The sequence below is a fragment of the Ranitomeya imitator genome, chromosome 2, assembly GCF_032444005.1.
Source record: "Ranitomeya imitator isolate aRanImi1 chromosome 2, aRanImi1.pri, whole genome shotgun sequence".
Lineage (NCBI taxonomy): Eukaryota > Metazoa > Chordata > Amphibia > Anura > Dendrobatidae > Ranitomeya > Ranitomeya imitator.
In genome coordinates, this window is record NC_091283.1 from 653,155,176 (window position 1) to 653,168,448 (window position 13,273).

Sequence of the window (13,273 nt, forward strand, 5' to 3'; positions counted from 1 at the left end):
TCCCCCTGAAGGGAGGGTGAAACTACCAGGAGAAGCCCTCTTACATGCTACACTTGAGGAGAATCCGGCCACATTGCTCGATGGTGTCCCCGGCGGAGCCGACCATCCCTGCGCCCTCCTATAAACTAGGTGGCTCTGAGCTCGAAGGGCACCGCTCGGAGCGTGAAGAACAGAGGAGGAGTAGTAAAAGTCCCCACAGCCTTGTTTCCACGTGCCCTCTGGTCTGGGCAGAAATCAATGGAAGAGCAGTGTGGCGCTTTATAGACACCGGCTCACAAGTGACCACCATGCCTGAGAGATATTTCCACCGTCACTTCATAGAGGCGCTACGGCCCGAATGGGACCCTATGATCAAAGTTATGGCAGCCAATCACTTGCCCATCCCGGTCGCAGGGGTGGTTTGGATGAACATAGAGGTCTGCGGAAAAGACCTTGGGAGAAGAGGAGTGGTACTGTTGGATAGAGAGGTAGCTAAAGACCATACCGTGACCCTGGGCATGAATGTGTTAAAAGACCTCGGAAGCCTGGTTTTCAACGAGTCGCCGGAACAGTTCCTGCAACAATGGAGCGACCAAACCCCCAGAGAAGGGTCTTTCACCAACTGATACGGACCGCCCAGGTCCGGGAAGCATACAGCGATGGAAAGGAACTCCGCAAAGTCATCGCCCCCGCCTCAGTCAATCGAGTGTTGCCCCCTGGGCAGATGGTGCTTCCCCTGCCTATACGACACGGCATCCCCCTGGAAGGGATTGAAGTCCAAATTGAGCCCAGCAGAGCCAACCAGCTGCCGTCAGGAATATTGGTCGCGCGGTCCCTGGCTACCGTGCGGGATGTAACTGTCCTTGTGCACTGCATAAATTTGGGGGAGATAGATACAACTTTGCCCCCTAGAAGCGAAGTTGCCCAAGTCCTGGGTCTCCCAGACGAGTTGGTCCCAACTGAGGCGGTACAGCTGACCGCAAGGCCATAAGATCCGTGGCTGGTGACCATCAAAGCGGAGGCAGCTCTGGACCCCAGATTACTGCAAGAAGGGCGCCAGATACTGGAACGCATGAGGGCGGAGCTCTCAGAACATACTCCGCAGCAGGTACCGCAGGTATAAGCCGTATTGGGGAAATTTCAGGAGACGTTCGCCAAAGATGAAGATGACTTTGGACGTACCACGGCAATCACCCATGAGATACCCACCGGGGATGCGGCACCAATCCGGCAATGGTACTGACAAATACCCTCACAGATGTATCAGGAGGTGAAGGGAATGCTGTCACACATGCTGAAGAAGGGAGTTATACGCGAGAGTCAGAGCCTGTGGGCTGCCCCTATAGTCTTGGTGAGAAAGAAAGACGGGTCCTTGCGGTTCTGTGTGGACTCTTGCCGGCTCAATGCTTGCACAGTGCGGGACTCGTACCCACTGCCCAGGATAGAGGAGTCCCTGACGGTACTAGGGAATGCCAGATATTTCTCCACGTTAGACTTGGCCAGCGGCTACTGGCAGATGCCCATGTCTGAGCAAGACCGAGCCAATACAGCTTTCATCCTTCCGATGGGACTGTATCAGTTCGACCGGATACCCTTCGGCCTAGCAAACGTCCCAGGAACATTTCAGCGACTCATGGAGAGATGTCTGGGAGACCTGAACTTTGAAGCCATCTTGATTTACTTGGATGATATCATTGTCTTTGCCCCCACCTTTGAGGAGCATCTGCAGAGACTGGAGCACGTTCTGAGTCGGCTACAGAAGTATGGCTTGAAAGTAAAACCCCAGAAATGTCACCTCTTCCATACCGAGATTGAATACTTGGGACACGTTATCTCCGCTGAGGGGGTGAGGCCTTCCCAGGAGAACATCGCTGCGGTACAAGAGGGGCCAACTCCAAAAACTGTGAAAGATGTGCCTGCATTCCTGGGACTCACAGGATACTTCAGACGCTTCGTCAAAGACTTTTCCCGCCTTGCTAATCCACTCCAGGAGTCGTTGAGGGGAGTGCCCTCTTGCGCCAAAAACAGGAACATACAGTGGGGGAAGCGTCAGGAGGAGGCATTCTTGGCTTTGAAGAAGGCTTTGACGGAGGCCCCATGCTGGCCTACGCGACTTCACACAACCATTCAGCTTGCACACTGATGGGAGCCTGCAGGGCCGCGGGGCCGTACTATCGCAGATGCAGGAGGAGAAATTGCACGTCATCACATACGCCAGTCGGTCTTTGTATGACTTGGAAAATAATCCAGAAAACTACAGTTCGTTTAAGCTGGAGTTGTTGGCGCTGGTGTGGGCAATGACTGAGAAGTTTGCGGAATATCTGGCTGGCTCAGAAGTTCATGTACGCACCGATAACAATCCATTGGCCCATCTCGAGAATTCCAAGTTAGGGGCCCTACAACACCGTTGGGTAGCCCGAATGGCCAAGTTCCGATACAGAATTTCATATAAAAGAGGAGCTAAGAATGTTCATGCGGATGCCCTCTCCCGAGTAAACTATCGTAAACCAGCACTCAGCCAGGATGAAGAACTGGAAGATGTGGAGGTTCCTGGTTTTGGAGAGACTGCCAGGACGGTGGCAGCAACGTGGGAAATTGAACAGGAAGAGGCCTGTGTGAATTTGCTGGAGCAGCCCGGCAATGAGTGGGTCCGAGTGCAGCAGGAGGATCCGGAGCTAGCTCAGTTGAGAAGGTGGGTCGTGTCTGAGCAAATGCCCAATCGACACGAGAGGAGGTCCATGTCACCTGAAGTACTGAAGATGCTGCGCCAGTGGGAGAGGCTCCAGTTGCGGGATGGTATCCTGTACCGGAAGGTATTCCTGCAAACAGAACTCAGTCTTGTATGGCAGACGGTGATTCCCTCATCCTTGATAGAACAGGTGGCTAAAGGCCCCGTCACACATAGCGACGCTTAAGCGATCCCGACAACGATACGACCTGTCAGGGATCGTTGCTGCGTCGCTATGTGGTCGCTGGTGAGATGTCAAACAGTGAGATCTCCCCAACGACGCAGCAGCGATGCGGCGACCTGTAGCGACCTGTACAACGATGCTATTTCATGACGATTCAATGGGACGTCCTGTCAACGAGGTCATTGGTAAGGTGTCAAACACAGTGATGTGTGCTACCCAGCGGGACCTCAACGATCAAAAAACGGTCCAGGCCATTCCGACACGACCAGCGATCTCACAGCAGGGGCCTGGTCGCTGCTACGTGTCACACATAGCGAGATCGCTACTGAGGTCGCTGTTGCGTCACAAAGCTTGTGACTCCGTCCCTGAATTGGTGTGGGCGTATAACAATCGGAAACACAGCACCACCGGATTCACCCCCTACTCTTTGTTCTTTGGCCGACCCGGGAAGGGGCTGGCAGAGCTGGAGCTGGAACCCGAGGAAGACTACCCACGGACATGGGTGTACTCCTGGGTCCAAGAACATCGTTGTTGGCTGCGGACAATTCAACATCTAGTGCAGAACTGGCTGCAAGAATTGGAGTATCCTCAGGTAGCTCCTCAAAAGGGGACAGCCCTGCGGCCTGGAGACCGAGTCTTAGTGAGGGAAAAGCGCCCACACAACAAACTAGAGTACCGGTGGGAGAAAAGGCCGTACTGAGTGAAGCAGCAGCTCGGCAACGGGGGTCCCGTTTATGAGGTCCAACCCGAAATGGAAGAGGGGACTCCCACCCGCACACTGCACAGGAATATGTTGCGTCCCTGTTTGTCTCGAGATCCTGAATCAGTCCAATTGACTCCAGCGCCCCCACCGGCTGCATCAGTGATCAATGTAGATGTGGAAGACGAGGAAGACTCCCAATCTCTCCCAGGGAACCCAGAAACAGGGCTGGTGCCTGAAACTACGAACGTATCGGAGGAAACCTCGACTCCTCCCACAGAAGTTGACACCACCGCCCCTGCTGATTTGAGATGCTCTGAACTTTCAACGGCTGGTATACGGCTGTTTGCTACAATCAGGACGAGTTCATCTGGCAGCAGACTGTGCATGGACTGGAAGATTGCAAACAGGAACGCCTGAAAATCTCACCCGTGGAATGGCGAGCAGAAAGAGGGGGGAATGTAAGGAGGTGAAGCACAAGAAGAGTCCGGGGGCGGTTACCTTCTCGGCTCTGTGCCTGGAACCATTAAGCTGTGCTACAGGTTCCCCAGGGGGCAGACTTAGAGACTGGGACAGGAAGGAAGCCGGGCGGAGAGCGAGAAAGGCACGCGCGGAAGGGACAGAGCAGCGTGAGCAGCGGTCAGACGAGGGTGCAGCTGCAATCTGGGAGAGAGAGAGAGATCCCGGTCAGAGGACAAATACAGGGAGATTGCCCAGAAAGACTGCATCTTGTGAGTACATGAAAGCGGACTCTGCTGTGACTAGAGAGGGACGCTTTGAGACCCGTGTAGAGATATTGGCCCGGGTAGAGACTGAAACCCCCGGTACCCGCGGTATCAGTACAGAGACTGTGACCCCTGGTACCCATGGTATCAGTGCAGAGCCCCTGATTCCTGGTGAGGGACTTAACAGTGCAGAGCCCCTGATTCCTGGTGAGAGACTTAATAATGGACTGACCATCGTTTTCCCGGGATAGCCGGTGCTGTAAAAGCTAAAGACTCAGAGCCTGTGCATATCACATTAACTCCCGAAACCCCAGGCAGCAGGCTCACCGAGACTACTCAGCCCACAGACAACAGAGGGACGACAAGTGCCGCTGTTTCTCGGCGCCTATGTTGGAGAAGACGACCCTTCAAGCAAGTCCTCATCAGACTGATAAGTGTTCTTTATTGGTCGTCCATGACAGCACTACGGAGAGAGAGGGGATCCGCCCTTCAGGAACAGGAAAACCTACAGATACATAAGGGCGGCACCTCTCCCACGCATCAGTTGGTTTCCTGTTCCTGGAGGACAGGATTCCCTTCAGATACGACAACTTCGACTTCGTTCACCTATCAACACCCAGGCCGGCTGTCCGACCCAGGTAGCGAGGGGGTCTCCTACCTCAGGCAGTGCGGGTCCCTGGAAGCGCCATGGTGGGTCCGGGTAGGACTCCACGATAGTGAGCGGTGCAGGCTGGAGCGACGTCCGGAGGTCCATCCCCAGTGGCAGCGAGGTGAGTATGTCCCCCCCCCAGGGTCCATTCACCCTCCTGGGCCTCGGTCTTCCCCGCCTCTGGTCCCCTGTCAGTGCAGTGCGGTGCAGGCTTTCCAGGAGCGCCCTGTGCGCTCCTTTCGGTTCGGGGGGCGGGACCGGAGCCGGGGGTCAGGCGCTGGCTTCTGCCGCGTTCGCCGCTGTGCTGCGGCCGTGGGCGGCGGTAGTGTAGCGGCGGGCGGCTGGGGGGTCCGGCGGAGCCGTCCCCGGCTTCCGGGAGCTTCCCTGAGTGCACTGCCCGAAACCGGAAGTGACACGCAGGGGGCGGGGCCGGGACCGGAATTCAAACGCTGGCCGTTCTTTTGCTTACAGCGCTGCTGTCCTGCATGCGGCGGTGGCGGGAGGGGGGGGGGGGGCGATTGGGGGTGGAGGAGTGTCCTGCACGTGGGGGGGTTGATTCGGCCACACAGCTGCACATGTTCCGGATCCGGGGGAAGGGCTGCAGGGCTGCTTGTGTGCCCATCTGCAGCTATGGATGAGCCGGAAGCTGCCGTCGGTCTGCTGGAGCAGGAGCAGGACAGATCCTCAGAGAAGTCCCATGCAAACCCCCAGCCGAAGACCTGCGGACGCAGTAATCAGCCCAGTCGCAGATCTAGACAACAGGATCTGGACCGACCCCCCAGTGATCCAGTACCTACCGCTACTGCCTGGGTAAGAGATCTTCGTGAACGTACCCTGATGCAGTCTTTTCTTATGTTTATTTCCTTAGGGGAAAAAATGCACTGGTAAAGTAAAAAACAAGGAGTGCGCGCTATGCGCTTGCCCTTTGCCAGACGCCTACCCTAAAAGACTTTGTCAGTCGTGTGTGCGGCAGACGGTAGGAAATAAATTGATGGGAACACGGTTTAGCGGTAGCACCGGGGTAAAATTACATAGCCTTTTTCTCCGCTCCCATAGGTGGCGGAAGAGTCTCCTGATTTTACATCAAACCTTAGGGAGATTATCAGGAAGGAGGTGAAAGATTCCCTGAAATCCCTGTCCCGGGGGGAGCCTTCCAAAAGAAGAAGGGAGCCTAGCGCCTCAGAATCGGATTCGTCCGCTGGCCCTAGAAAAGAGAATGATTCAGACACTTCTGTTTCCTCAGTGTCCTCTTCAGAAGAGGATTCTAATCGTTTCTGTTTCCCGCTGGACCAGATGGACAAGCTGATCAAATCAGTTAAATCCACCATGGGGATGGCTGACGAAAGGCCAGAACTTTCAGCACAGGATCTAATGTTTGGCGGTCTAGACCCAAAAAAGCGTAGGTCTTTTCCACTTAATGACAAGGTTCAGAACCTTAGCAAAAGGGAATGGAAAAAGCCAGAGAACAAAGGCTCCTTTCCACCGGCCTTTAAACGCAGATATCCCTTTGAGGACCCCCTGGTGAATGTGTGGGATAAAGCACCAAAATTGGACGCAGCAGTGGCTAAGGCGTCTAAAAGATCATCTATCCCCTTTGACGACATGGCTTCCCTAAGGGATCCCCTCGATAAGAAGGCTGACTCATTTCTTAAAGGGACATGGGAGATGTCGGCAGGTGCCCTAAGACCTGCAGTAGCGGCGACATGTGCAGCCAGATCAATGATGGTCTGGCTGGATCAGCTAGGGTCCAAATTGGAAGAGGGAGTCTCCAGGGATTTTATGTTAAAATTCCTGCCAACAATTCAGAACGCCGCTGCCTTTCTCGCGGACACATCTGCAGATTCGGCAAGGATGGCGGCCAGAGCGGCTGGATTATCAAATGCGGCACGCAGGGCCCTGTGGCTGAAATGTTGGCCGGGTGACCTTCAGTCCAGATCCCGTCTGTGCTCTATCCCATGCGAAGGGGAATACCTGTTCGGTCCAGTCCTGGACGAACTGCTGGAGAAAGCCGGAGACGTGAAGAAAAAATTTCCCAGTCTACCGACCACTTCTTACAGGCGTCCCTTCGCAGGGAAAAGGTTCTTCCGAAGGAGACCAGCTAGAGACCAGAGCAGATGGGACGATAAAAGGAAGAAAGGTACTGGATTTATGTTTGGAGGTGGGGGACGTCAGGAACCATCCCGGGAAGTCAAAAAACCACCCCAATGACTAGTCGCCCCGGTGGGAGGTAGACTTTCTGCCTTCTACCCGGCCTTGTCCAAAATCTCCAGTAGCGATTGGATTTTGGGAATAATAGCTACGGGTCTGCGGCTAGAGTTCTCCTCTATCCCTCAGAATTGCTTCAGAATTACGCCACTCAGGTCCTCTCCAGCAGAACAGGCGGCCCTGGAAATGGAAGTTCGCGACCTGCTCGTTAAGAATGTCCTATCAGAGGTTCCGGAAGGAGAACAGGGTAGAGGGTTCTACTCTCCTCAATTCCTGATACGTAAACCTGACGGCTCCTTTAGAACAATTATTAATCTTAGGGCTCTTAACAATTTCCTGACCGTACAATCATTTAAAATGGAGACTATTAACACCGCAATAAAGCTACTGTTTAAAAACTGCTTTATGGTAGTATTGGATTTAAAGGATACCTATTACCATATCCCCATTTATGCAGGACACCAACGTGTGGCGGTGCGGTTGGAGGGGGTAGTCAGACATTTCCAGTATAGGGCCCTCCCTTTTGGTATATCAGTCGCCCCTCGGGTGTTTACCAAGGTAATGGCTGAGGTTATGGCACACCTACATGAGTCTGACATTCTAATAATCCCCTACCTGGACGATCTCCTTATCGTGGGTAAAACGGCGGATCACTGTCTGGAACAATTACATAAAGTAATGTCTGCTCTGGAGCGTCTGGGGTGGATGCTAAATGTTAAAAAATCTCGGTTACAGCCCATGACGGTGCAGTGATTTTAAAGCCTGACCCTGGAATCTCAGGTTCAGGAATGCCGTCTGCCTCTCGAGAAAATTGATCGCCTGCACCTTCAGGTGCTGAATGCCTCTAAAAACCCCACCATGTCCCTTAGAAGAGCCATGTCTCTGTTAGGCTCTCTCTCGTCCTGTATTCCAGCGGTCCGATGGGCCCAGTATCATATGAGGATACTTCAGGGCGAGGTGCTGTCACAACAAAAAAGGTTGGGGGGATGTCTAGAGAGCCTGCTGACCCTATCCCAAGACGCTATTGTATCCCTCGAATGGTGGCTAGACCGAGAGAACCTGTCCACGGGGGTCCCCTGGGAATATAATGTAACCCGTATAGTCACCTCAGACGCTAGCCCTTCTGGGTGGGGGGCTCACATGGGGGATATATTGGTACAGGGGCGTTGGGATCAGTGTCAGATGGAAATGTCCTCCAACCTGAAGGAGTTAACGGCAGTGGAACAGGCTGTTAAATCACTCCTTTTCTATCTACAGGGTCACCACGTGCGGGTTTTTCTCAGACAATCGGGTCACCGTGGCATATATAAACCACCAAGGCGGGACCCGTTCCAAATCCCTAATGTGCGTAGCAGATCGTCTGTTCCAGCTAGCAGAGCAACATCTCCTCTCATTGTCGGCTCTTCACATAAGAGGAGCAGAAAACACTATGGCGGATTCCTTAAGCCGCAACACATTAAAGCAGGGAGAGTGGTCCCTGAACGGCTCCATCTTCAACCTCATCGTGGAAAGGTGGGGTCAACCGGAGGTGGACCTGTTCGCCACAAAAGAAAACAGAAAAGTGACACAATTCTGCTCCCTGAACCCGAGAGAAGATCCTCTGTCAGTAGACGCCCTCCTCATAGACTGGGACTTCAGGCTAGCCTACGCCTTTCCTCCCCTGTCTCTAATTCCTCTAGTGGTGAGGAAAATCAGGAAGGACAAAGCCACAGTGATATTAATTGCCCCCTTCTGGCCCAGAAGGACGTGGTTTCCATGCCTAAGAGCTATGTCGATATCCGACCCATGGGTCTTACCAGACATCCCGGATCTCCTATCCCAGGGTCCAGTCTACCATCCTCGGGCGGTTGGCCTTTATCTGACGGCGTGGATTTTGAGCGGGCGCTGTTAAAAGATAGGGGGTTCTCTCCGGGCCTCATTAACACTCTGCTGAAGAGCAGAAAAATAATCACCACAAAAATTTATGTCAGGATCTGGAAGAGATTTCTTCAGAACTCGGGGGTAATAGCTGGTCAGTCAATACCGATAGACCAGATTTTGGAATTCTTACAGAAGGGGTTAGATATGGGGTTATCCCCAAATACTCTTAAAGTGCAGGTATCAGCCTTAGGGGCCCTCTTTGGCTGCAACATTGCTGAGAATCACTGGGTCAGCAGATTCATCAGGGCGACAAAACGGTCTAGGCCAATGGTAAAAAATAGGGTCATGCCATGGGACCTGAACCTAGTCCTCTCAGCCATGACAGAGGCCCCATTTGAGGCGATTACTTCAGCCTCTATTAAAGATCTATCCCTTAAAGTAGCCTTCCTGGTGGCCCTAACATCGGCACGTAGGATAGGCGACATCCAAGCATTATCCAGAGTTCCCCCTTACATGCAGCTTAGGGATGATAGAGTAATACTGTCCCCTGATCCAGCATATCTTCCTAAAGTAGTGTCCAGATTCCACAGAACACAGGAAATAGTTCTTCCATCTTCTCTCCCCAATCCTACTAACGATAAGGAAAGGAAGCTACACACTTTAGATGTAAAAAGATGTATCCTGGAATATCTAGCAGTAACCGATCCCTGGAAGATAGATAACGCCCTATTTGTGTCATATCAGGGTAGTAGGAAAGGGCATAGAGCATCGAAATCTACTTTAGCTAGATGGATCAGGGAGGCTATCTCGCTGGCATACATCTCAAAGGGCAAGCCGGTGCCTGAAGGTCTTAAAGCGCATTCCACTAGAGCTATGGCGGCTTCGTGGGCGGAAAGATTGGAGGTATCGATCGACCAGATTTGTAAGGCTGCTACTTGGTCTTCCCCAAACACATTCTATAACCACTATAGATTGAACCTGGGTGCCTCTTCTGACCTCTCTTTTGGTGTAAGGGTGCTGCAAGCTGTAGTCCCTCCCTAGTTAGTTACTTTCTGTAATTATCTCCGTAGTGCTGTCATGGACAACCGATAAAGTCTTAGTTAGTCACCGGTTAACGGTGTTTCTCGGAGTCCATGACACCACCTGTACATACCCTCCCGTCTTCTTAAGTTCTGGGTGTACACCTCTTCCTTTGTTTATATAATTCACGGGTAGTGAATAGTTAGTTATTGTATTATTGTTTATTATGTATGCTATTAACCTTGGTGGTCCTCTTGTGCTCTGTAAACCAACTGATGCGTGGGAGAGGTGCCGCCCTTATGTATCTGTAGGTTTTCCTGTTCCTGAAGGGCGGATCCCCTCTCTCTCTGTAGTGCTGTCATGGACTCCGAGAAACACCGTTAACCGGTGAGTAACTAAGACTTTTCTCAAGAAATCCTGCTTACTTCTGTTACATTGTTACTCACTCTCTCTAACCACACTTGTGTGTTTTTATGCTTAAAAGGAGGTAATCAGGAACTAATTCTAAGGCCGGCGTCACACTCAGCGTAGAGAAATACGGTCCGTATTTTACAGGCGTAATACGCAGAAATGATCCCAAAACAGTGATCCGTATGTAATCCGTAGGCAGGGTGTGGCTGCTATTTTGCGCATGTAAACCTCCGTATGTAATCCGTATGACATCTGTACTGCGAGATTTTCTCGCAGGCTTGCCAAATGGACATAGAATGGATCCATGGGCTCAAATATTCGTGAAAACATATATGCAGTATATATACTCAGTGAGACACATATGTATACATATATTTAACGTCTTTTCCGGCGTATAAGACGACTTTTTTAACCCCTGAAATTCATCTCAAAAGTGGGGGGTCGTCTTATACGCCAGGTGCAGCGTGTGCAGGGAGCGATCCTGGATGGTTCCCAGGGTCTGAAGGAGAGGAGACTCTCCTTCAGGCCCTGGGATCTATATTCATCTAAAAAATAAAGAATAAAAATAAAAATATGGATATACTCACCCTCGGACAGCCCCTGGCTCTCAGCGGTGCAAGCGGCAGCCTCCGTTCCTAAGAATGCATTGAGTGTAGGACCTGCGATGAGGTCGCGGTGGCGACTGGTCGCGTGACCGTGACGTCATCGCAGGTCCTATGCTTGTTGGGACATCACTGTAAACTGTAGTGATATTACTGTAATAGAGGTGTAATATCCGTATATTGTGTATATATACTGTATATATATTTATAGTCGCCAGCTTGGGTATAAATATATATGTATGTTATAGACTGCAGACTTGTGTGTGTGTGTGTAATAAATACCCGTTATTGATACACTGTTTTGTCTCAGTTAGTATATAGTATAAGGAATACATAACAGTTAGTGTATAGTATAAGGTAAAGATAACATTGTGGTGTTAAGTGGATATTAATTATTAGTAGTCAATTTTGGCGTTAATAGTTGATATCGGACCTTCAATAGAGTTGTAGGGAGGTTTCCCCTTTTTGGTAACTATAAATTTAGTATTTGGGGGGGAATTCCCTTCCTTTTACACCCACCATGCAGGACGTAAGCGGATCGTGTGCGGATGGTACCCAGGGTGGAGGAGACAAGACTCTCCTCCACGGACTGGGCACAATATAATTGTAAAAAAAAATAATTAAAATAAAAAATCGTGATATACTCACCTTCAGATGGCCCCTGGAGTCCTCTCGCCTCTCAGCGGTGCACGCGGCGGCTTCCGTTCCCAGGGATGCTGTGTGCAAAGGACCTGGGATGACGTCGCGGTCACGTGACCGTGGCATCATCCCAGGTCCTTCACACACAGCATCCCTGGGAACGGAAGCCGCCGCGTGCACCACTGAGGAGATCGGGGACCGCAGGAAGGTGAGAATTGACATTTTTTAAAATCTTTTTACTTATTTTTAACATTAGATCTTTTTACTATTGATGCTGCATAGGCACTATGTTTGACAAGTGTGACCAACCTGTCAATCAGTTTTCCAAGCGATGCTACAGATCGCTTGGAAAACGCTAGCATTCTGCAAGCTAATTACGCTTGTAAAATGCTATTGGGAATACGCATGCCAATTCCACATGCGATATACCCGCGGCAGGAGTTTCGGAATTGCAGCGAAAATTTCCACGGCAATTCTGCGACGTGTGCGCTTAGCCTAAGGGTACGTTCCCACGGTCAGTAAACACTGCAGATTGGACGCTGCATACACTACCGTTATAAAGTTTAGGGTCACCTAGAATTTTCCTTATTTTTGAAAGAAATGCAAAGTTTTTTCCAATAAAGCTAACATTAAATGATTCAGAAATACATTCTATACATTGTTAATGTGGTAAATGACTATTCTAGCTGCAATGGTCTGGTTTGTAATGCAATATCTTCATAGGTGTATAGAGGCCCATATCCAACAACCATCACTCCAGTGTTCTTATGGTATTTTGTGTTTGCTAACTGTGTAAGAAGGCTAATGGATGGTTAGAATACCCTTGAAAACCATCGTGCAAGTATGTTAGCACAGCTGAAAGCAGTTTGGCTGATTAGAGAACCTATAAACCTGACCTTCCTTTGAGCTAGTTGAGAATCTGGAGCATTACATTTGATGGTTCCATTAAACTCTCAAAATGGCCAGAAAAAAAGAACTTTCATGTGAAACTTGACAGTCTATTCTTGTTCTTAGAAATGAAGGCTATTCCATGTGAGAAGTTGCCAAGAAACTGAAGAATTCCTACAATAGTGTGTACTACTCCCTTCAGAGGAGAGCACAAACAAGCTCTAACCAGGATAGAAAGAGAAGTGGGAGGCCCCGCTGCACAACTGAGCAACAAGACAAGTACATTAGAGTCTGTAGTTTGAGAAATCAACGCCTCACAGGTCCTTAACTGGCAGCTTCATTAAATAGTACACGCAAAACGCCAGTGTCAACGTCTACAGTGAAGAGGTGACTTCAGGATTCTGGCCTTCAGGGCAGAGTGGCAAAGAAAAAGCCATATCTGAGACTGGCTAATAAAAGGAAAATATTAATATGGGCAAAGAACACAGACATTGGGCAGCGGAAGATTGGAAAAAAGTGTTATGGACAGACGAATAAAAGTTTGAGGTGTTTGGATCACACAGAGGAACATTTGTGAGACGCAGAACAACTGTAAAGATGCTGGAAGAGTGCCTGACGCCATCTGTCAAGCATGGTGGAGGTAATATGATGGTCTGGGGTTTCTTTGGTGCTGGTAAAGTGGG